The following is a 24,937-nucleotide window of genomic DNA, read 5'->3' as shown; positions in this document are numbered from 1 at the left end:
CTGGGTTTATATATTGGCAGTCATCTTGGAACTAATTAGTAATCTGTGGGGTGATAACTTTGGCACTAGGTGGATATCTAGCTGTCTATCAACCTTTCACTTAATGGTTTCAGCATCTGTTGATATTCTTGGTTCAATTATTTCCTTAGGCGTTGCAAATTGTGATTTTTTTCCAATTCTGTCTACATTTATAGCTGGCATTTTTCTGGAAAGAAAAGCTTTTCTTCATTGAGACTATTAGATTATTCTGCAATACGATTCTTACTGCAAAGGAAAAATATTCCTTTCCCTTTCAGAGTTAAGAACTTGATATAATGACCACTTTAAAAGAAGTTCTCATTTATTTGCTCACTTATTTCATTCCTCTTATTTTTTTGAGTATCATATGGACTCATTTTTCTAATATAGTTAGCATGCTTCAATTACAATCATGGTTCTTTTAATGCTAAAATTGTTCCAACTTTGGCCAGTGGGTTTCTCTGTCAAGCTGGTTCCTCTGCTAGTATTAAATTTTTTTTGAAGATTTCATTTATTTATTCATAAGAGACATGGGAGAGAGAGAGAGAGAGAGAGGCAGAGACACAGGCAGAGGGAAAAGCAGGCTCCATTCAGGAAGCCAGATGTGAGACTTGATCCTGGGACTCCATCCCAGGACTCCAGGATCACACCCCAGGCCGAAGGCAGGCGCCAAACCACTGAGCCACTCAGGGATCCCCTAAAATTTTTTTAAATCAATATGATAAGTTGGAAAGTGTTGTTTCTTTGTTTCTTTGCAGTTTTAACTGACATATCCTTGATAAGTGGTATTTCACCAGCCCTTTATATTTCTCACTCAATGGATTCATATGTTTTGTCCATTTTCCTTGGGGTATAACGGTATTTACACCAATGATCAAGACTCACCCCTACAGATGAAATGTTCTCAGGGCTTACTGCCTGTCTTTTTCAGCTGCAACCTCCCTCTGTTTGAGTTTTTCCTCCTGATTGTCTCTTGGTCTAGAATGAGTCTTGAAATAGCTTATTCAGAAAGGAGGTACATTTTCCTTGTTCTGGCATATTTGAAAACATGTCCTTCAAAGTTTGGTAGATGGTGCTTCATTGTTACCTGATGAGTCTTAAACACTTGTAAAATTCTTATTTTTGAAGTTTAAAAATTCTGTCCAAATAGGCCTTTGTATGACAGTCTTTTCCCTAGAATGTGTCTAGAACATAATAAACATTAAAAAAAATTTCTGAGTACTTTATAAAAGATTAGATTAAGTCCTTTTTTTTTCTTTAAAAACTGCTTCTGTTCCATCCATCAATCAGCTCTTTTTTTGTTTGTTTGTTCAGGTAAACAGAATTGCAACTTGGGAGAATGTTAAAATGTCCATGCAAGTAATTCGGGGGGGGAATCTTTATTTTATTTTTAAAGATTTTATTTATTTGAGAGAGTATCATATGGGCATGCTGTCTCCAGAGCATGAGCAGGGGGAGGGCCAGAGGAAGAAGCAGCTTCCCTCGGAGCAGTGAGCTGGATGTAGGGCTCAATCCAAGGACCCTGGGATCAATCCAAGAACCCTGGGAACCTGAGCTGATCAGCTTAACCGACTGAGCTACCCAGATGCCCCCCAAAAAACCCATCTTTAAAAGTTATCATTTTAAACATATATAGAACAAGTAGGGCATATCTGTCTTGCTCACCAGCTCATCTTCGGAACTTAACATAAGTATTTAATATTTTTTTTTTTTTTGGGTATTTAATATTTTTTGAAGAAATTGATTTCTAATATTATTCTCCTTTGTCTTTTTTCATCTCATCATCTCTTCATCTTTTTGTCCCAATTGGTAGACAATCTCCACTTTGCCTTCTCCCTCTAACTTAAAATTCTGATGTGTCTGAATGTTATGTAACTATTCCGTTGGAAACTTTTCATCTCTGAACAACTTTATTAACTCAAAAGAATTTCCTTTTTTAAAAGGATTTTATTTATTTATTCATGAAAGAGAGAGAGAGGCAGAGACATAGGCAGAGGGAGAAGTAGGCTCCTTGCAGGAAGCCCGATGTGGGACTCAATCTCCGGACTGGAATCATGCCCTGAGCCAAAGGCAGAAGGTCAACTGCTGAGCCACCGAGGGGTCCCACTCAAAAGAATTGCCTTTATCTGGCAGATTGTTATAGCAGAGTATTGTTCATATGGGTCATTAGCAGGCAGAATCATCCCAAAATGACCTTGGAGGCTGATGCTGAGGTTGCCCACGTAATGTGCAAGAAGGGACCAGGGTCTGTCCTTCTACCAGCAGGAGCAGCTGGTCCACACCTAGCTTCCAAGGAGGGCTTTCTACCCCTTGCAAAAGGGGATGAAACTTTTTAAGGGCCCCTGAGATCCCAGGTGTTGGGCAGCTGTCACCTAACCTCAGTCACCCTGGCTCTAAATAATTTCTTTGTCCACATTCTGATAAGGCTGCTTTCTCATGAGTTTACTCTGAGAAGATATCATCTCGGTGTACATGTTCCTCCACTGGAACACACACAGCACCTAGTCATAGCATCCCTCTTTCTGGGATGTTTGGAAGATCTTAGACTCTGCCATCTTCTTTTTCTGACTCTTGGCTTGCAATCTCCCCCATTAAGGCCTGTTCCATAACTGAAGCTTAATGACCATATGGAATTCACCCTAAGTTTTGTTGCTTGATAGGCAGTGACCATGCAGGGACTCCCTATCCACTTTGAACAACAACAACACAATAATAAAATAAAGTATGTGGTTGAATATGCTCTCAATGAATTCATATCCAGTTCTGTTCAGTTGATTTGAAACAAATAGGAGTTGGCAGGTGTCAGAAATTGATACGGGTCCTGTTACAGACTGCATGTTTGATTCCACTCCCATCCTGCCCTCCCAGTTCATAAATTGACACTCTAATTCCCAATGTGATGGTATCTGGAGATGGAGCCTTCAGGAGGTAATTAGATCATGAGAGCAGAGTCTTCATGATTAGATTAGTGCCCTTATAAGAAGATGCAGAAGAGTACTTGCTTCTGTCTTTGGTCCCTGCCATATGATGATGTAATGAGAAGACATCCATCTCTAAACCAGGATTTGGTTTTGAACAGATACCAAATCTTCCAGCACCTTGACCTTGGACTTTCCAGCTTCCAGAATTGTGAGAAATAAATTTCTGTATTTTAAGCCACCCAGTGTATAGTCTTGTTATAGCAGACCACATTAAGACACGTCCCAATCAACTTTTTTAATAGTAGGGCACCAGATCCTGATAAATTAAAGAGGGAAAGAAGCTGGCAGTAATGACATTTCAGAAATGTAGTAATATTTTGTTATAGAATTGTGCATGGGGTGGGGGGAAAAAGAGTGGAATGGGGGAGGTAGTCCAAGTGAAGTCACATCTCTACCACTGTGTGCAGGTTTCCCAGAAAAAGGACCTTATTCTTTAAGGTCTTATGCTTGAGGGACGCCTGGGTGGCTCAGTGGTTGAGCATCTGTCTTTGGCCCAGGGTGTGATCCCGGTCCTGGGATCGAGTCCCACATTGGGCTCCCTGTGAGGAGTCTGCCTCCCCCTCTGTCTCTGCCTTTCTCTGTGTCTCCCATGAATAAATAAATAAAATCTTACAAAAAAAAAAAAAAGGTCTTATGCTTGAGTGGCCAATTGGTGCCCTCTTGGGGCCTCGGCCCATCACTGAGGTGTCTCAGAGGGAGGGAAATCCAATCATTACCCTTTCTAACAGGCCTCTCAAACTGCTTTGCTTTCAGCCTTCTATCACAGAGGCACCATCTTAGAGGTGTCAGAGGACACCTTCTAGCATCTTCTGCTTCCACACACAATTTGTTGCCTCCTTGTAGAAGAAAAGATTGCTTTCTGTGGTTCGACTTTGTTTTGCTACCCCATTCATTCAGCACTGAGTTTTAGTGTCAGTCCTCAATGTTTCTGATGTGAAATTTCTATTGCCAATGCAGATATTTTGTTTGTACAATTTATCAGTTTTTTTTTAAAATATGAATTTGGTGCAAAGAAAGGACCAGGCGGGTGCCTATTCATGTTTCTGTATCTAGAATAATATGTGAAGTTCTGGATATGCTTTAAGCAATTCATGAGTCCATTAATTAGATGAGTTTGCTCCAGAAAGCAACTCCAATTCCAAGTATCTGGATTTTCATGGTTTATGTTTGCCGGGTGAGGACCCCTGTGTCTCCAAGTATTTTCTTGTGTTAAAAACAAACAACAGCAACAAAAAATAAAATAAAAACAAACAACAACAACAAAACAAAACAAAACAAAAACCCTTCTAGCTTCATTGGAGGAGCCTTTGCTCTGTGAGCTTAGATGCGTCATGCCAAGCAAGGTGGCAATCAACAGCTTTCCGGAGAGGCGGCTTAACTGCCTGAAGTTAGGGACCTCAGCAGCCCCTCCCAACTCTTTCTCCTCTACACGTTCCGAAGGGCACAGAAAAAGTCTTTATGCCAATTTAAAAACTTCTTCCCAGAGCTCAGGGGATTAACATATAAGCTCGGTGGACAGAGAGGGTAGGTTTCCCGCTTCTCTCCAAATTGAAGGCAAGATCAATTACGGTACTCACCTGTTCCTGAACCGGGCGCGGTAATGGATCTGGCTGTGCGCCCCCCGAAGCAGCCCTTATCCACGGTTCTCTGCGGACTCCCCAGCTTTGATCAGCCCATTCCTTCTCAGCAGGCTAACACGGTAGCCGCAGGACGCTAGTGCTTAGTTTACAATCATGTTAATTTTGCTTTTTGTTTGTCTTTAGCAGTTGGAGATTAATGAGTAAAAAGGGTGTTTAAATTTTCAACCAGCCATCGTTTAATCACTTAGCTGCATTGTTGCTGGCAGTTTTATTACTTTGATTTCCTGAATCCATCAGGTAGATAGTTTCCTTGTCCAGTGTCGGTTACAGTGCAGGAAAAGACAGTCCTACCAGGAATTGCTGCTGCTGCTGCTGCTCTGGATTCCAGAAAAGGCGACAGTGAAAATTCTTTAGGGTCTATGTCACGATTTGTCATAGCATTTTGTTGCTGCACGCGTGTCTGGCATTTTAAATAAATCAGGGACATTTCCAAAGTATTTTACAAAGGATGCTTCCATGCTCATTTTTCATAGCTACAGAATCAAAGTAGCCTTTATCTGTTGGGAAGGTGAAAATTAATTCAGATCTTGGAGCAAATTCTTTAGCTGCGGTACTTGCTGCTCCCAACTCCTAATTTTGTCTTCTGAACTGAGGACAGCAGACTCCATTCCACTGCAAGTTTTCTTCAATGTGTGCTTCTGGCATGTACACAAACAAGCTAGGCCCTGATGATTCTCTCTCAAAGAGGCTTCATATCAAAGAAGTGCCCCTCAGGTCCAATACAGTGTAAGGCAGATTTGTATACACAGTGCCACGGAGTATATGTCAATCCTGGCAGTAAGGGACAAGGATAGCTTTGCTTTAGCATAGTGGTGATCATTCTTCTTTGGTTTCCTTTTAAAAAGATTTTATTTTTAAATTATTTTTTAATTTAAATTCAATTAATTAATGTATAGAGTATCATTAGTTTCAGAGGTAGAGGTCAGTAATTCATCAGTCGTGTAACACCCAACGCATATTACATCCAATGTCCCCTTAATGTCCATCACCCAGTTACTCCCTTGCCCCACTCCTCCCCTCCAGCAACCTCCAAATTAAGAGTCTCTTAGTTTGTCTCCCTCTCTGATTTCATCATTTTATTTTTTCCCTCACTTCCCCTATGATCCTCTGTTTTGTTTCTTAATTCCACATAAGCATGAGGTCATATAATTGTCTTTCTCTGATGGACTTATTTTGTTTAGCATACTACCCTCTAGTTCTATCTACATTGCTGCAAATGGCAAGATTTCATAATTTTTATGGCTGGGTAGCATTTCATTGTATATATATGTATATATATTATATATATGTACTACATCTTCTTTATTCATTCATCTGTTGATGGACATCTGGGCTCTTTCCATGGTTCGGCTATTGTGGACACTGCCACTATAAACATTGGAGTGCGGGTGCCCCTTCAGATCACTACATTTGCATCTTTGGGGTAAATATTTAGTAGTGCAATTGCTGGGGTGTAGGGTAGTTCTATTTTCAACTTTTTGAGGAACATCCATTACTGTTTTCCAGAGTGTCTGCACCAACTTGCACACCCAGCAACAATGTAAGAGGGTTCCCCTTTCTCTGCATCCTTGCCAACATCTGTCGTTTCCTGACTTGTTAATTTTAGATTTTTTGACAAGTGTGAGATAGTCTCTCATTGTGGTTTTCATTGTGGTTTTGATTTGTATTTCCCTGATGCTGAGTGATGTTGAGCATTTTCTCATGTGTCTGTTGGCCATTTATATGTCTTCTTTGGAGGCCTATTCATGACTTCTGCCCATTTCTTGATTGGTTTGTTTATTCTTTGGGTATTAAGTTTGATAAGTTCTTTTTAGATTTTGGATACTAGCCTGTTATCTGATAAGACACTTGCAAATATCTTCTCCCATTCTGTAGGTTATCTTTTGGTCAAGTCAACTGTTTCCTTTGTCGTGCAAAAGTTTTATATTGATGAGGTCCCAATAGTTTGGTTTTTGTCTTTGTTTCCTTTGCCTTTGGAGACATGTCTAGTAAGAAGTTGCTGCAGCTGAGGTCGCAGAGGTTGCTCCCTGTGTTCTCCTCTAGGATTTTGATGGATTTCTGTCTCCGATTTAGATCTTTTATCCATTTTGGGTCTATTTTTGTATACGGTGTAAGAAAATGGTCCAGTTTCATTCTTCTGCATGTGGCTGTCCAATTTTCCCAACATCATTTGTTGAAGAGAATGTCTTTTTTCCATTAGATATTCTTTCCTGCTTTGTTGAAGATTAGTTGATCATAATGTTGAGGGTCCATTTCTGGGTTCTCTATTCTGTTCCATTGAGCTTCGTGTCTGTTTTTGTGCCAGTACCATACTGTGTTGATCACTACAGCTTTGTAATATAACAGAAGTCTGAAATTGTGATACTGCCAGCTTTGGTTTTCTTTTCCAAGATTCCTTTGGCTATTTGGGGGTCTTTTCTGGTTCCATACAAATTTTAGGATTATTTATTCCAGCTTTGTGAAAAAAGTTGATGGTATTTTGATAGCGATTGCATTGAGTGTATAGATTGCTCTAGGCAGCATAGACATTTTAACAGTATTTGTTCCTCTGATCCATGAGCATGAAACATTTTTCAGTTTGTGTCTCCCTCAATTTCTTTCATGAGTTCTAAAGTTTTCAGAGTACAGATGCTTTACCTCTTTGGTTAGGTTTATTCCTAGGTATCTTATGGTTTTGGGTGCAATTGTAAATGGGATTGACTCCTTAATTTCTCTTTCTTCTGTCTCATTGTTAGTGTACAGAAATGCAACTGATTTCTGTGCACTGATTTTATATCCTGTCACTTTGCTGAGTTCCTGTAGGAGCTCTAACAATTTTGGAGTGGAGTCTTTTGGATTTTCCACATAGAGTATCATGTCATCTGCCAAGAGTGAGAGTTTGACTTCATCTGTGCTCATTCAGATGTCTTTTATTTCTTGTTGTTGTCTTATTGCTGGAACTAGAACTTCTGGAACTATGTTGAACAGCAGTGGTGATAGTGGACATCCTGTCATGTTCCTGACATTAGGGGAAAAGCTCTCAGTTTTCTCCATTAAGAATGATATTTGCTGTAGGCTTTTTGTATATGGATTTGCAATATGTTCCCTCTATCCCTACACTGTGAAGAGATTTAAGAAAGGATAGTATACTTTGTCATATGCTTTTTTTACATCTATTGAGAGGATCATATGGTTCTTGTCCTTTCTTTTATTAATGTAGTATATCATGTTGATTGATTTGTGGATGTTGAACCACCCTTAAAGCCCAGGAATAAATCCTACTTGGTTGTGGTGAGTAATCTTTTTAATGTACAGCTAGATCCTATTGGCTAATATCTTAGTGTGAATTTTTGCATCCATGTTTATCAGGGATACTTCTCCTTTTTGGTGGAGTCTTTGTCTGGTCTTGGGATCAAGGTAATGCTGGCCTTATAGAAAGAGTTTAGAAGTTTTCCTTCCATTTCTATTTTTTGAAACAGTTTCAGACAAGTAGGTATTAATTCTTCTTTAAACGTTTGGTAGAATTCTCCTGGGAAGTCATTTGGCCCTGGACTCTTGTTTGTTGAGAGATTTTTGATTATTGCTTCTATTTCCTTGCTGGTTATGAGTCTGTTCAGGTTTTCTATTTCTTCCTGTTTCGGTTTTGGTAGTTTATATGTTTCTAGGAATGCATCCATTTCTTCCAGATTGCCTAATTTGTTGGTATATAGTTGCTCATAATATGTTCTTATAATTACTTGTATTTCTTTGGTGTTGGTTGTGATCTCTCCTCTTTCATTCATGATTTTATTTATTTGTGTCCTTTCCCTTTTCTTTTTTGATAGGTTTCGCCAGGAGTTTATCAATCTTATTAATTCTTTCAAAGAACCAGCTCCTAGTTTTGTTGATCTGTTCTACTGTTCTTTTGGTTTCTATATAATTGATTTCTGCTCTAATCTTTATTAATTCTCTTCTCCTGCTGGGTTTAGTCTTTATTTGCTGTTCTTCCTCAAGCTCCTTTAGGTGTAATGTTACGTTGTGAGACCTTTCTTTTTTCTTGAGAAAGGCTTGTATTGCTATATACTTCCCTCTTAGGACTGCCTTTGCTGCATCCCAAAGGTTTTGAACAGTTGTGTTTTCATTTTCATTTGTTTCCATGAATTTTTTTTTGCAGATTTTAATTTCTTTTATTTGTAATGGTGCTCAAGGCATTTATTGACATTTGAGTTGTTCCCTAATCCAATGAACTAATTGGTACAATAAGCTACTCCTATGGGAAGATCCTAAGTGATGTCTGAGTTTTATTTCAAGGATGGTTTTTATTCTAAATTTAGAGATTAATATTCCTATAGAAAGCTGCCCAATTATATTTTAATTTTTACATTGAAATTACAATTTCTGCTCAATTTAATTGTTTCTTTCTATTTATTTATTTATTTATTTATTTAATAAATTTTTTTATTGGTGTTCAATTTACCAACATACAGAATAACACCCAGTGCTCATCCCATCAAGTGTCCCCCTCAGTGCCCGTCACGCATTCACCCCCACCCCCCCACACTCCTCCCCTTCCACCACCCCTAGTTCGTTTCCCAAAGTTAGGAGTCTTTATGTTCTGTCTCCCTTTCTGATATTTCCCACACATTTCTTCTTCCTTTCCTTATATTCCCTTTCACTATTATTTATATTCCCCAAATGAATGAGAACATATAATGTTTGTCCTTCTCTGATTGACTTACTTCACTCAGCATAATACCCTCCAGTTCCATCCACGTTGAAGCAAATGGTGGGTATTTGTCGTTTCTAATGGCTGAGTAATATTCCATTGTATACTAGACCACATCTTTATCCATTCATCTTTCGATGGACACCGAGGATCCTTCCACAGTTTGGCTATTGCGGACATTGCTGCTATAAACATCGGGGTGCAGGTGTCCCGGCATTTCATTGCATCTGTATCTTTGGGGTAAATCCCCAACAGTGCAATTGCTGGGTCGTAGGGCAGGTCTATTTTTAACTCTTTGAGGAACCTCCACACAGTTTTCCAGAGTGGCTGCACCAGTTCACATTCCCACCAACAGTGTATGAGGGTTCCCTTTTCTCCGCATCCTCTCCAACATTTGTGGTTTCCTGCCTTGTTAATTTTCCCCATTCTCACTGGTGTGAGGTGGTATCTCATTGTGGTTTTGATTTGTATTTCCCTGATGGCAAGTGATGCAGAGCATTTTCTCATGTGCGTGTTGGCCATGTCTATGTCTTCCTCTGTGAGATTCCTCTTCATGTCTTTTGCCCATTTCATGATTGGATTGTTTGTTTATTTGGTGTTGAGTTTAAGAAGTTCTTTATAGATCTTGGAAACTAGCCCTTTATCTGATAGGTCATTTGCAAATATCTTCTCCCATTCTGTAGGTTGTCTTTGAGTTTTGTTGACTGTATCCTTTGCTGTGCAAAAGCTTCTTATCTTGATGAAGTCCCAAGAGTTCATTTTTGCTTTTGTTTCTTTTGCCTTCGTGGATGTATCTTACAAGAAGTTACTGTGGCTGAGTTCAAAAAGGGTGTTGCCTGTGTTCTCCTCTAGGATTTTGATGGAATCTTGTCTCACATTGAGATCTTTCATCCATTTTGAGTTTATCTTTGTGTATGGTGAAAGAGAGTGGTCTAGTTTCATTCTTCTGCATGTGGATGTCCAATTTTCCCAGCACCATTTATTGAAGAGACTTTCTTCCAATGGATAGTCTTTCCTCCTTTAACAAATATTAGTTGACCATAAAGTTCAAGGTCCACTTCTGAATTCTCTCTTCTGTTCCATTGATCTATGTGTCTGTTTTTGTGCCAGTACCACACTGTCTTGATGACCACAGCTTTGTAGTACAACCTGAAATCTGGCATTGTGATGCCCCCAGATATGGTTTTCTTTTTTAAAATTCCCCTGGCTATTCGGGGTCTTTTCTGATTCCACACAAATCTTAAAGTAATTTGTTTTAACTCTCTGAAGAAAGTCCATGGTATTGCATGGGATTGGGATTAGGTAGGTAGGGATTGCATTAAACGTGTAAATTGCCCTGGGTAACATTGACATTTTCACAATATTAATTCTGCCAATCCATGAACATGGAATATTTTTCCATCTCTTGTGTCTTCCTCAATTTCTTTCAGAAGTGTTCTATAGTTTTTAGGGTATAGATCCTTTACCTCTTTGGTTCAGTTTATTCCTAGGTACCTTATGCTTTTGGGTGCAATTGTAAATGGGATTGACTCCTTAATTTCTCTTTCTTCAGTCTCATTGTTAGTGTATAGAAATGCCACTGATTTCTGGGCATTGATTTTGTATCCTGCCACGCTACCGAATTGCTGTATGAGTTCTAGCAATCTTGGGGTGGAGCTTTTGGGTTTCCTATGTAAAGTATCATGTCATCGGCGAAGAGGGAGAGTTTGACTTCTTCTTTGCCAATTTGAATGCCTTTAATGTCTTTCTGTTGTCTGATTGCTGAGGCTAGGACTTCCAGTACTATGTTGAACAGCAGTGGTGAGAGTGGACATCCCTGTCTTGTTCCTGATCTTAGGGGAAAGGCTCCCAGTGCTTCCCCATTGAGAATGATATTTGCTGTGGGCTTTTTGTAGATGGCTTTTAAGATGTTGAGGAATGTTCCCTCTATCCCTACACTCTGAAGAGTTTTGATCAGGAATGGATGCTGTATTTTGTCAAATGCTTTCTCTGCATCTAATGAGAGGATCATATGGTTCTTGATTTTTCTCTTGCTGATATGATGAATCACATTGATTGTTTTATGAGTGTTGAACCAGCCTTGTGTCCTGGGGATAAATCCTACTTGGTCATGGTGAATAATTTTCTTAATATATTGTTGGATCCTATTGGCTAGTATCCTGTTGAGAATTTTTGCATCCATGTTCATCAGGGATATTGGTCTGTAATTCTCCTTTTTGATGGGGTCTTTGTCTGGTTTTGGAATTAAGGTGATGCTGGCCTCATAGAACGAATTGGGAAGTACTCCATCTCTTTCTATCTTTCGAAACAGCTTTAGTGGAATAGGTATGGTTTCTTCTTTAAACGTTTGATAGAATTCCCCTGGGAAGCCATCTGGCCCTGGACTTTTGTGTCTTGGGAGGTTTTTGATGACTGCTTCAATTTCCTCCCTGGTTATTGGCCTGTTCAGGTTTTCTATTTCTTCCTGTTCCAGGTTTGGTAGTTTGTGGCTTTCCAGGAATGCGCCCATTTCTTCTAGATTGCCTAATTTATTGGCGTATAGCTGTTCATAATATGTTTTTAAAATCGTTTGTATTTCCTTGGTGTTGGTAGTGATCTCTCCTTTCTCATTCATGATTTTATTAATTTGAGTCTTCTCTCTCTTCTTTTTAATAAAGCTGGCTAATGGTTTATCTATCTTATTAATTCTTTCAAAGAACCAACTCCTGGTTCTGTTGATCTGTTCCACAGTTCTTCTGGTCTCGATTTCGTTGAGTTCTGCTCGAATCTTTATTAACTCTCTTCTTCTGCTGGGTGTAGGATCTATTTTCTGTTTTTTCTCTAGCTCCTTTATGTGTAAGGTTAGCTTTTGTATTTGAGTTCTTTCCAGTTTTTGAATGGATGCTTGTATTGCGATGTATTTCCCCCTTAGGACTGCTTTTGCTGCATCCCAAAGATTTTGAATGGTTGTATCTTCATTCTCATTAGTTTCCATGAATCTTTTTAATTCTTCCTTAATTTCCTGGTTGACCCTTTCATCTTTTAGCAGGATGGTCCTTAACCTCCACGTGTTTGAGGTCCTTCCAAACTTCTTGTTGTGATTTAGTTCTAATTTCAAGGCATTATGGCCTGAGAATATGCAGGGGATGATCCCAATCTTTTGGTATCGGTTCAGACCCGATTTGTGACTCAGTATGTGGTCTATTCTGGAGAAAGTTCCATGTGCACTTGAGAAAAATGTGTATTCAGTTGAGTTTGGATGTAAAGTTCTGTAGATATCTGTGAAATCCATCTGGTCCATTGTATCATTTAAAGCTCTCGTTTCTTTGGAGATGTTGTGCTTAGAAGACCTATCGAGTATATAAAGAGCTAGATTGAAGTCACCGAGTATAAGTGTATTATTATCTAAGTATTTCTTCACTTTGGTTATTAATTGACTGATATATTTGGCAGCTCCCACATTCGGGGCATATATATTGAGGATTGTTAAGTCCTCTTGTTGGATAGATCCTTTAAGTATGATATAGTGTCCCTCTTCATCTCTCACTACAGTCTTCGGGGTAAATTTTGGTTTATCTGATATAAGGATGGCTACCCCTGCTTTCTTTTGAGGACCATTCGAATGGTAAATGGTTCTCCAACCTTTTATTTTCAGGCTGTAGGCATCCTTCTGTCTAAAATGAGTCTCTTGTAGACAGCAAATAGATGGGTCCTGCTTTTTTATCCAGTCTGAAACCCTGTGCCTTTTGATGGGGTCATTAAGCCCGTTCACGTTCAGAGTTGCTATTGAGAGATATGAGTTTAGTGTCACCATGATATCTATTCAATCCTTGTTTTTGTGGATTGTTCCACTGAACTTCTTCTTAAAGGGGAATTTTAAGAGTCCCCCTTAAAATTTCTTGCAGAGCTGGTTTGAGGTCACATATTCTTTCAGTTCCTGCCTGTCTTGGAAGCTCTTTATCTCTCCTTCCATTTTGAATGAGAGCCTTGCTGGATAAAGTATTCTTGGTTGCATGTTCTTCTCATTTAGGACCCTGAATATATCCTGCCAGCCCTTTCTGGCCTGCCAGGTCTCTGTGGAGAGGTCTGCTGTTACCCTAATACTCCTCCCCCTAAAAGTCAGGGATTTCTTGTCTCTTGCTGCTTTAAGGATCTTCTCTTTATCTTTGGAATTTGCAAGCTTAACTATTAAATGTCGAGGTGTTGAACGGTTTTTATAGATTTTAGGGGGGGATCTCTCTATTTCCTGGATCTGAATGCCTGTTTCCATTCCCAGATTAGGAAAGTTTTCAGCTATGATTTGTTCAAATACATATTCTGGCCCTCTGGCCCTTTCGGCGCCCTCGGGAACCCCAATTAAATGTAGGTTTTTCTTCCTCAGGCTGTCGTTTATTTCCCTTAATCTATCTTCATGGTCTTTTAATTGTTTGTCTCTTTTTTCCTCAGTTTCCCTCTTTGCCATCAACTTGTCTTCTATGTCACTCACTCGTTCTTCCACCTCGTTAACCCTTGTTGTTAGGACTTCTAGTTTGGATTGCATCTCATTCAATTGATTTTTAATTTCTGCCTGATTGGATCTAAATTCTGCAGTCATGAAGTCTCTTGAGTCCTTTATGCTTTTTTCTAGAGCCACCAGTAGCTGTATAATAGTGCTTCTGAATTGGCTTTCTGACATTGAATTGTAATCCAGATTTTGTAACTCTGTGGGAGAGAGGACTGTTTCTGATTTTTTATTTTGAGGTGACGTTTTCCTTCTAGTCATTTTGCTCAGTGCAGAGTGGCCAAAAACCAGTTGTATTGGGAAAAGGAGAAAAAGAGAGGAGAGAAAGAAGGAAAGAAAAGAGAAAAAGAAAAAAGAGAAAAGGAAGAAAAAAGAGAAGAAAAAGAGAAAGAAAAAGAAAGGGGGAAAAAGGGGGTGGGGGAAGCAAACAAATCAAAAAGCAAAAAACAAAACAAAACAAAACAAAAACACGGGGGAGTATCTTCTGATTCTGTATACTTTAAGTCCCTTGACTTCCCCTGGAACTTGTCCGTCTACTGATCTTCTGGGGGAGGGGCCTGTTGTGCTGATTTTCAGGTGTTAGCACTTGGGGGAGCTGCTCTGCCCCCTGCCTGGTGCAGGGCTCAGTGGGGGTTGTTTACCCCGTGAGGCCCCAGGAGGAACAACCCCAGTGGCGGCGGCCAGCCCTGGAGCCCTGGAGTCAGCTCCCGCAGTGACTACAGAGCTCTCCGTCCTGCAGGGCCTGGAGGCTCCAGGGCGGGGCCGCTGATTGCTCAGCTCGGGGCAGGAGCGTCCTTGCGGTCTTGGGCCCTCCCGGCCTCTGCCTGTCCCTGGGGAAGGCCGGATCCTGGGCTGTGTCCCGGCTCCCTGTGTCCCGGCTCCCAGTGCTCCTGGGCCTGCGCTGTTGGATTCGTGCTCCCGGTGGTGCAGCCCCCTCTCCACGGAGCCCCCGCCCAAGCCTCTCCGAGCTGCTCCCGGGTCCCGCCGTATGCGCTGCAGCCCTTCAGGGAGCTCAGTGCACTCTCCCCGGGGCGCAGTTCCTCTGTTACTGTCCCAGGGAGCCTGAGGGCATCCCCGCCCTCCTAGGGTCCTGCTCCAACTCCCTGCGAGCGCCTTCCCGCCCGGGAAGATTGGTGCAGCTCCTGCTTCTCCGGGCAGGGCTCTCCTGTCCTGGGGACACTCGCCCCGGCCTCAGCCCGGCTCCTCGCGGGGCCCCTCCCCCCTTGGATGCCTTTTGTTTTTTTCTTTTTTCCCCATCTTCCTACCTTGATAGAAGCCAGAACTCTTCTCACTGTAGCATTCCAACTGTTCTCTCTTTATTTTTTTTATTTTTTTATTTTTTTATATATTTTTTATTTATTTATTATAGTCACAGAGAGAGAGAGAGAGAGAGAGAGAGGCAGAGGGAGAAGCAGGCTCCATGCACCGGGAGCCCGACGTGGGATTCGATTCCGGGTCTCCAGGATCGCGCCCTGGGCCAAAGGCAGGCGCCAAACCGCTGCGCCACCCAGGGATCCCTATTCTCTCTTTAAATCTCAGGCCGAATTCGTAGATCTTCAGGATAATTTGAAGGTTATCTAGGTAATTTGGTGGGGACAGGTGATTTGGAGACCCTACTCTTCTGCCATCTTGCCCCTCCCGGTCCTGTTTCCATGAATTTTTAAAAATTTTCTTTAATTTCCTGCTTGACTCTTTCATTCTTTAGTAGGATGCTCTTTAGCCTGCAAGTATTTGAGTTTCTTCCAAATTTCCTCGTGTGATTGAGTTCCAGTTTCAAAGCACTGTGGTCTGAAAATATGTAGGGAATGATCCCAATCTCTTGGTACTAGTTGAGACCTAACTTGTGACCCAGTATGTGATCTATTCTGGAGAATGTTCCATGTGCACTTGAGAAGAATGTGTGTTCTGTTGCTTTAGAGTGGAATGCTCTGAGTATATTTGTGAAGTCCATTTGTACAGTGTTTCATTCAAAGCCCTTATTTCCTTGTTGATCTTCTGCTTAGATCATCTGTCCAGTGCTGTGACTGGGGTGTTAAAGTCCCCTACTATTACTTATTATTATCAATGTGTTTCTTTAATTTTGGTATTAATGTGTTTATATAATCAGCTGCTTCTGTGTTAGGGGCATAAATATTTACAATTGTTAGATCTTCTTGTTGGATAGACTCTTTAATTGTGATATAGTGGTTATCTTCACCTCTTATTACAGTCTTTGCTTCGAAATCAATTTTGTCTGATATAAGAATTGCTACCTCAGCTTTCTTTTTGGAGTCCGTTATCATGATAAATGGTTCTCCACTCCTTCACTTTCAATCTGGAGGTGTCTTTGGGTCTAAAATGAGTCTCTTGCAGACAGCATATCAATGGGTCTTGCTTTTTTTTATCCAATCTTATATCCTTTGTATTTTGATTGGGGCATTTAGCCCTTTTACATTCAGAGTAACTATTGAAAGATATGAATTCAGTGTCATTGTATTACTTGTAAAGTCACTGTTTCTGTATATTGTCTCTATTCCTTTCTGGTCTATGTTACTTTTGGTCTCTTTCTTTGCTTAAAGGATCCCCTTTAATATTTCTTTCAGGGCTGGTTTTAGTGATCAAGATTCTTTTAGTTCTCTTTGTCTTTTTATCTCTCCTATTTTTTTAGCTTTTTATCTCTCCTATTTTGAATGACAGCCTTGCTGGATAAAATATCATTGGCTGTGTGTTTTCTCATCTAGTATACTGAATATATCATACCAGTCTTTTCTGGCGTGCTGGTTCTCTGTGGATAGATCTGCTGCCAGTCTAATGTTTATACCCTTGTAGGTTATGGACCTCTTGTCCTGAGTGGGTTTTAGGATTTTATTTTTGTCTCTGAGATTTTCAAGTTTCACTATTATGTGTGAAGGTGTTGACCTATTTTTATTGATCTTGGGGAGGGGGGTTCTCTATTGCTCCTGGACTTGAATGCCTATTTCCTTCCCAAGATTAGGGAAGTTTTCAGCTATAATTTGCTCCAATATACCTTCTGCCCCCCTTTTCTCATCTTCTGAGATTCTAATTATTGTAATATTGTTTCACTTTATGGTATCACTTCTCTCTTAAATTCTCCCCTCATGATCCAGTAGCTGTTTATCTTTCTTTTTTTCAGCTTTTTTCTTTCCATTGTTTGGTCTTTTGTATCACTGATTTTCTCTTCTGCCTCATTTATCCTAGCAGTTAGAGCCTCCATTTTTCATTGCATCTCATTAATAGCTTTTTGATTTCAACTTGATTAGATTTTAGTTCTTTAATTCTCCAGAAAGGGATTCTCTAGTGTCTTCTATGCTTTTTTTCAAGGCCAGCTAATATCTTTGGGATTGTTATTCTGACTTCTAGTTCCAACATCTTACTTATATCCATACTGGTTATGACCCTGGCAGTCAGTACTGCCTCTAGATCCTTCTTTTGAGGTCAGTTTTTCCATCTAGTCATTGTCTCCAGAGAAGAATAGATGAATGAGAGAACAAAATGTGAAAATGGCAACAATGACCCCAGAGAAATATACACTAAACAAATCAGAAGAGACCCAAAATTGGAAAAAAAATAATATAATCATACAAGTGAACAGAACAGAGCAATACACTAGAGTCTGTGTATTTTGGTCTGTTTACTAGAAGAAACTGCATCCCAAAATCATAAAGAAAGGAAAACTTTATATATATACAAAAATAAATTTAAATACAATGAAAGGATAGAATGTAACTGTAAAGATGAAAATTTTGAAAAGACTTTAAAAAAGAGTTGATAAGAAATTGATTGAAATGGAAAGAGAAAAACATTAAAATGGAAAGACTAAAGAATCATGAGAAAAAAAAAACCCTCATGAATTCTATATACTATTTTCCCCAGTGCTGGAATTTTACAGTTCTGTGATCAGGAGACTTGGTCTTAGCCAGTGTTCCTGGGGGAGGGGACCATTGCACTGATTCTCAGGTGACTTCCCCCTCCCTGCAGAATTGCACCACCCTTGCCAGGGGACCAAACTAAGTAATCTGCCTTGAATTGCCCTATGTGGCTTTTGTTCCCTGAAGGCTTTCTGAGACACTTTAGAGAATGAGAGTGAAAATGGTGGCCTTCCAATCTCCAGCCCTGGAGCCAAAATTTTGCACCCCCAAGTCCTCAGTGCACCCTCAGGGCAAAGCAGTCAATCACTCCTGTCTCCCTTGTCTCTGTTTGCACTCTGAGCTCACCTAGCCTGTGACCAAGCATTTCTATCTCAGGCACGGGACCTCATTTTCAGTCTATAAACCCTGTGCTCTCCTGCAGCTCACACCCACGCTGCTCCTCTTGGGCTCACTGATTGCAGATAACTTTCCTGCTCCAATGCCTGGGAACTCTGCCGCTCTCAGGCACCTCTGTTCTTTCTGTGAACCTGGGGATCCTGAGACCACACTGTCCCACTTAGGATTCCACCTCACTTGGACCCCTGAGCGTCTCTCGGGCAGGGATGTCCCTCACCTGAGTAGATTTCTAAAAGTTCCGATTTTGTGCTCTGCTGCTCTATTACTTTTCAGTAGCGGCTCCCTCCCCCCATGGTTTATCTTCCCATATATCTCCTCGGATTTGCTTCTCTACACCTCCTACCTTGCAGAAAGTGATTGCTTTTCTATTTGTAGAATTCCAGCAATTCTTTTCCTAGATCTCTGGTTGAGTTCACAGGTGTTCAGAATGATTTGATAGCTATCTAGCTGAGTTCCTGGGAGCAGACAAAACTAAGATCTCCTACTCCTCCACCATCTCAGACTCTCTCCTGAAAAAGATTTCTTAAATAGGACACAAAAAGTGCACTTACCATGAAAGAAAAGATCAATAAGTTGGACCAAACTGATATTAATAACAACTGTTCACTAAAGACACCATTAAGAAGGTAAAAAGGCAAGCCAGGGTATTTATATCCAGAATATATAAAGAACTCTTGCAGGGGTACCTGACTGGCTCAGTCAGTAGAGCATGTGACTCTTGATCTCAGGGTCATGAGTTTGAGCTCCAAGTTGAGGGTAGAGTTTACTTTAAAACGTTAAAACAACAACAACAACAACAACAACAAAACCTTTCAGATCAGTGAGACAAAATACAGACTACTTTAAAAATGGGTGTTTGAAGGGATTTCACAAAATGACTACTAATACATGAAAAAGTACTCAAACTCACTAAGCAGTCAACGAAATGACTAAGAATGACTAAGATCACAAAACTTGACAATATCAACTACTGACAAGTGGGGCTACTGGGAACTCTCAGACATTAATGGTGGGGATGTAAATTGGATGACCAGGTTGGAAAACTCTTTGGCAATATATCTAATTGAGTATACACACACCCTAAGATCCAGAAATGTTACTCCTAAATATATGACTGCAGCAATGTGTCCAAAACCATACCAGAAGACATGTACAGAAATAGTATTCATATTAGCCTCAAACTGGATACAACCCAAAAGTAGAATGGATAAATAAACTGTGGCATATTCATATAATTAAACACTATTGACAAAAAGGGATGAACTGCAACTATATTCAACCACATGGGTGGATTTCCCAAACATAACATTGAGCAAGATAAAAAAAACTCATGCGGTAGGATTCTGTTTACATATGGCTCAAGAACAGGCAAAACTAATCCTTCAACTTTTCTTTACTTTTTATTCAATTATAACTTAAGTAGAGAAAATGCACAAATCTTAAATGTACAGGGTAATTTTTACATAAGTAAATACTTGTGATAATTATCACCCAGATCAAGATATAGATGCCTCAGTAGGCATATCCTTCACCCAGATGACAACTTCCACCATTAACCACCGTTCTGACCTATTTGTACCGAGAACTAGTTTTTCATATATTACTATTTCTTGACCTGATTGTTGATTACATAGATATGGTCACTTTTTATTATTCATCAATCTGTACACTTAGGATTTATACACTTCTCTGTATGTATACTTAAATAAGAATTTTTATTTATTATTTTTAAAGATTTTATTTATTCATTCATGAGACACAGAGACAGGCAGAGACATAGGCAGAGGGAAAAGCAGGCTCCCTGCAGAGCCCGATGCAGGACTCCATCCCAGAACCCTGGGATCATGATCTGAGCCAAAGGCAGATGCTCAACCACTGAGCCACTCAGGTGCCCAAATAACAATTTTAAGAAACTAAATGACTCTATGACCTACGGCCCCTCAAAGCCTGCATAGTGACTAGAATTTTATTCAGACATGCTTTAAGACCTGGTTTCTTTTATTTCTGCTACTGTAGGCATATTTCATGATTTTATGACTCTGTTTAAACTAAAGACTCACATTAAAATCGGAGGTGAGACCACTTAAAAACTACTGTTTACAGTCCTATAAAAATCACTGCTTCTCTGAGAGGAGAGATGATGGATGCATGAGCTGTTTTTTCTCTCTCAGCTTTCCTGGTCTTCTAAAGAACAACCTGAAAACACCCTGAAGAGCTGGGGGGAGGGACTTAACAATGAGCAAATGAAAGCATCTTAGTAAGACCCAATCCCTTTAGATTAAGGTATGGTCCCAAATTTGGTCTTCAGTATGAGAGTCTGACACTAATACCCCAAAGCAGAATCTCTTCTCATGTCTAATGATATTGTTTGTGTTGAGTTCATTAGTTTCATGCTGGGACTACCTGTAATTCTGCTGCTTTCTGAGAAAACCTACAGAAGGAGTGGATACCAATGATTATTAATTTTGGAGGCTTATGTAGGAATAGACTTTTTGTTGCTTTTTACCTCTTCCCCCTCCCTCCTCATGTTGCACACTCTCCTGTTAAGATAATACCAAGCTGCTATTATGGCTAATATTAAAGGATATTATTTTTACATGAGTTAGTTCCAATTTAATCTCCATTTCATAATATTACCACAAAATGAATTGGTGGCTTTTAAAAAAAAATCACGTGTAGAAACAATTAGTTTGGGATATTGTGTTTCCACCATTTAGGTAGAATTTTACTCTTTGAAAAATTAGAAGCAGTTAATTGTGCTCAAATTATGACTCTCCCCTGAGGAAAGTACTTTGCAGACTAGAGTTATTAGTCCCACTTCATAAGTGAAAAGGTGAGCACTGAAGAAATTTAGTGCACTGTGTAAAACTAGAGCCAGGAATGAGGCTTAGGATTTCAGGTTCTTATTCTTGCACCAAACCATCTGACCACAGGCAATTCCTAGAAGTTAGCTGTGGATACAGGAATTTGTCAGGATAACCTTAATAAATGAATATGCAATAGTAAAAGAGAATCTTTAATCTGTGCAATCCTCTTTTACATTCCGTTTAAGAAGTGCTATTTAACATATATTATAACTAAGATATGAAGCCTTACATTTCAGTCTCAGCTGGTAACCCCCGTCACCTGAGCTAGAAACCTCGTAGTCTTTCTTGACTCTGGCCTTTCTCATGTCCATTTAAATTTTAAATTCTGTCAGTTATTCTTTTTTTCTTTTAAAATAATTTCAGGCTTGTAAGAATAGGGCAAATATAGTTTTTTCTTAAACCATTTCAGCATGAATTGCTGACATGGTGCTCTAACAACCCACAACACCCCTGGAGATTCATTCAAGTTGTTGTGTGTGCCTGTAGTTGATGCCTTCTTATTCCTTAGTAGATTTCCAGGGTGCCATAGTTTGTTTACCTGTTGAAAGACATCTAGGTTGTTTCTAGGTTTTGGCTATTATAAATAAAGGTGTTATATAACATTTGTGTGCAGGTTTTTGTATGGACATTAGTCTTTATTTCTCCAGGAGGGCAGCTGCTGGGTTGAATGGTCGTTGCACGTTTAATTTTATAAGAAACTCCCAAATGTTTTCTAGAGTGACTGTTATCACATTATATTCCCATCAGCAATGTGTGAGCGATCCATCTTTTCCACATACTCACCAGCATTTAGTGCTGTCACTGTATTTTATTTTGGTTATTCTAATAGGTGTGTAGTGACATGTCATTGTGGTTTCAGTTTGCGTTTCTTTAATGGTCAATGATGTTGAACATCTATTCATGTAGTTATTTGCCTTCTGAATATTTTCTTTGATGAAATGTCTGTTCATGTCCTGTGCCCACGTTCTGATCTATGCAATCCTCTTTCACATTAAATGTATGATATCACATTTAGCATATACTTTAAGATACGAAAACAGATTCTCAGTCTTATCTGATAGCCCCTGTTCACCTAAGCTAAAAATTTGGGAGCCATTCTTGACTCCTGCTTCTCTCATGTGTCACTCCTGTCTCACATTCTTTTTATTTTATTTTCTTTTTTTTTTTTAAAGATTTATTTATTCATGAGACACAGAGAGAGAGAGAGAGAGAGAGACAGAGACAGAGAGACAGAGACAGAGACATAGGCAGAGGGAGAAGCAGGCTCCATGCTGGGAGCCTGACATGGGACTCAATCCTGGGACTCCAGGATCACACCCCGGGCTGAAGGTGGCGCTAAACCACTGGGCCACAGGGGCTGCCCTCTTTTTATTTTCTTTTAAAGATTTTATGTATTTATTTGAGAGAGAGAGAGCAAGAGAGCAAGCATGCACAAGTTGGAGGAGGTGCAGAGGAAAAAGGAGAAGCAAACTCCTCACTAAGGGAGGGAGGAGGACTGACGCAGGACTCGATCCCAGGACCCTGGGATCTCGACCTGAGTCAAAGGCAGATGCTTAACTGACTGAGCCACACAGGCACCACCTGTCTTGTGTTCTGATTGTATTATTTATATTTTTACTATTGAGTCTTGAGTATTCTTTACATATTCCAGATACTGGTCCTTTCTTAGATTAAAGGTTTGGAATCATTTTCCTCCAGTCTATAGCTCATTTCTTCATCCCCCTAGAGTCTTTTAAAAATTTTTTAATTTATTTTTTCTCCTAGAGTCTTTTATAGAGCAAATTTTTTTTATTTTGATGACGACCAACTTATCAATTTTTCCTTTCATAGATCATATTTTGGTGTCAAGTCTAAGAACTGTTTTTCTAGCCTGAGATCCCCAAAACTTTTATTTTTTTTCTAAATGTTTTACATTTTTAGGGGCATCTGGATGGCTCAGTTAGTTAAGTGTCTGCCTTTGGCTAGGGTCACAATCCCAGGGTCCTGGGACTGAGCCCCACATTGGGCTCCCGCCTCAATGCAGAGCCTGCTTCTCCCTCTCCATCTGCCTGCCATTCCCCCTGCTTGTGCTCTTTTTCTCTCTTTCTCAGTCAAATAAATAAATAAAACCTTTTTTAAAAAAAGTTTTATATTTTTATATTTTACATTTAAGTCCAGGGTCCAATTTTGTTTTAAATTTTGTAGAAGTTATGAAGTTTTGGTAGGTTAATTGATTTTTTTTGCATATGGATGTCCAATTTCTCCAGCATTATTTGTTGAAAAGACTATCCCTCCTCCATTGAATTGCTCTGATAACTTCATCAAAAATCAGTTGGTCATTCTTGTGTGGGTCTATTTTTGGGTTCTCTCTCTCTCTTTTTTTTTTTTTTTTTACAAAATAAGACAAGCTTTATTTAGCAAAAACTGGTGCATGTGTGTGGTGGGGGAAGCACGGCAGAAGTGTGCAGGGGCTGAAGATGAGAGGGCCAGGGGTCTACAGCACAGCTGGGACAGGGTTCAAGATAGTGGAGTCAGAAGTCAGAAGATTTGGAGATGGGCAGTTCTCTGGTGACTTATCATCTGCTCTTCTAAATGCTCACGAGCCCCCAGGGGTTCCAGAGGCCTGACCAGTAAGGGACAGGCTGAAAGCATCTGAACAGCAGGCAGCCTTTATGTTGGCCCACAGCTCCAGGCTGGTCTCCACGATGGGGATGTCCAGGGCGGAGAAATATCCAGAAACTCTGAAGCATCACCTCCTTGGTTCCCTTATCCAAAGGTCAGAAATACCAACAGCAGAGCTCATGAGAGACTTGGGTTTCTTGGTTATCAAATGAATAAAAAAAAAAAACCCTCTCCCCAAAAGCAAAAAAAAAGATAAAAACAAGCCCAAAGCTGTCTAAATCACCATCATGATTTCTCCAGCTTAGGGGGTTAGACTAAGAATTAGACATAATTCTTAGTGGGGTACTCGGGGGTACCCTGAGAGGTGGCATGTGCAGCAGATGCTGAGTGTCGGGCTTGAGCTCGAGGACCCCCCAGAGGGGCAGGTGCAGCACAGAACCCCCCCCCCCCCAGCAATAAAAGGCCAGAGGCTGCCCAGCCCAAGTAGAAGAAGGCTCTCAGCTCCCAGTTTTGGGCATCCAATACGAGGGGGTTGTAGAAATCCTGGATGATGGTGTGGGCCGTCCAGCAGACGGGGATCAGGGTCAGGACCCCTGAGATGACAAAGATGATCCCAGAGACTAGCACCAGAGGGGACTTGGAGTCCTTGTCTTCCACGCAGGTGGTGCACTTGGCTCCCGCGAGGTAGACTAGCAGCCCGAGCAGGGCAAAGAGGAGGGAAACCACATGGGGGGTTGGGGGGCATCCTGGGGCAGGGCCTGGGGCAGCGCAGCAGGGAGTTGTACACCTTGCATTGCATCTGGCCTGTGTTCTGCACCACGCAGGACATCCACAGCCCCTCCCAAACCACCTGGGCCACCACGATGCTGGTGGTCACCTACCACAGGGGCAGGGCACAGGACACCAAGGCATTCATCCAGCCAAGCAGTGTCAGGATGATCCCCAGGATTTGCAGGCTAGCAGAAGCCATGGCAAAGTGGGGGTGGACAGGAGCTGCGAAGAGGTCCACCGGGATTCATAGGAGCCACCGAGTGTGTGGGTTCTCACAGAATTGAACAGAATTGATCTGTGATCCATTGTATCCATTGATCCATAGATTAATGGAACAGAATATTCCACCAGTATCTCACTCTCTAGATAACTAGCTAAATAGTAAACCTTAATATTGAACAGAGTGATTCTTCTCAGATGATTCTTCTCAATTGATTCTTATTTTTCAAGATTGTTGATTTTTTAAAAAATATTTTATTTATTTATTTGAGAGAGAGAGAGAGAGATAGCAAGAGAGAGCAAGAGAGAACACAAGTGGGAGGGAGGAGCAGGCTCTCCACTGAGCAGGGAGCCTGATGTGGGGCTTGATCACAGGACCCAACGATCATGACCTGAGCCAAAGGCAGACAC

General features: G+C 40.5%; 1 pseudogene; it reads right to left on the bottom strand.

Annotated features, from left to right (window-relative positions):
* Positions 1–23,857: 23,857 nt before the first annotated feature.
* On the bottom strand, positions 23,858–24,506 carry LOC144323093 (claudin-6-like; annotated as a pseudogene).
* Between the last annotated feature and the right edge of the window lie 431 nt (positions 24,507–24,937).

This window comes from Canis aureus, chromosome 11 (assembly GCF_053574225.1).
Source record: "Canis aureus isolate CA01 chromosome 11, VMU_Caureus_v.1.0, whole genome shotgun sequence".
Lineage (NCBI taxonomy): Eukaryota > Metazoa > Chordata > Mammalia > Carnivora > Canidae > Canis > Canis aureus.
The sequence above is the reverse complement of the archived record's forward strand: the minus strand, read 5'-3'. Positions and strand labels throughout refer to the sequence as shown.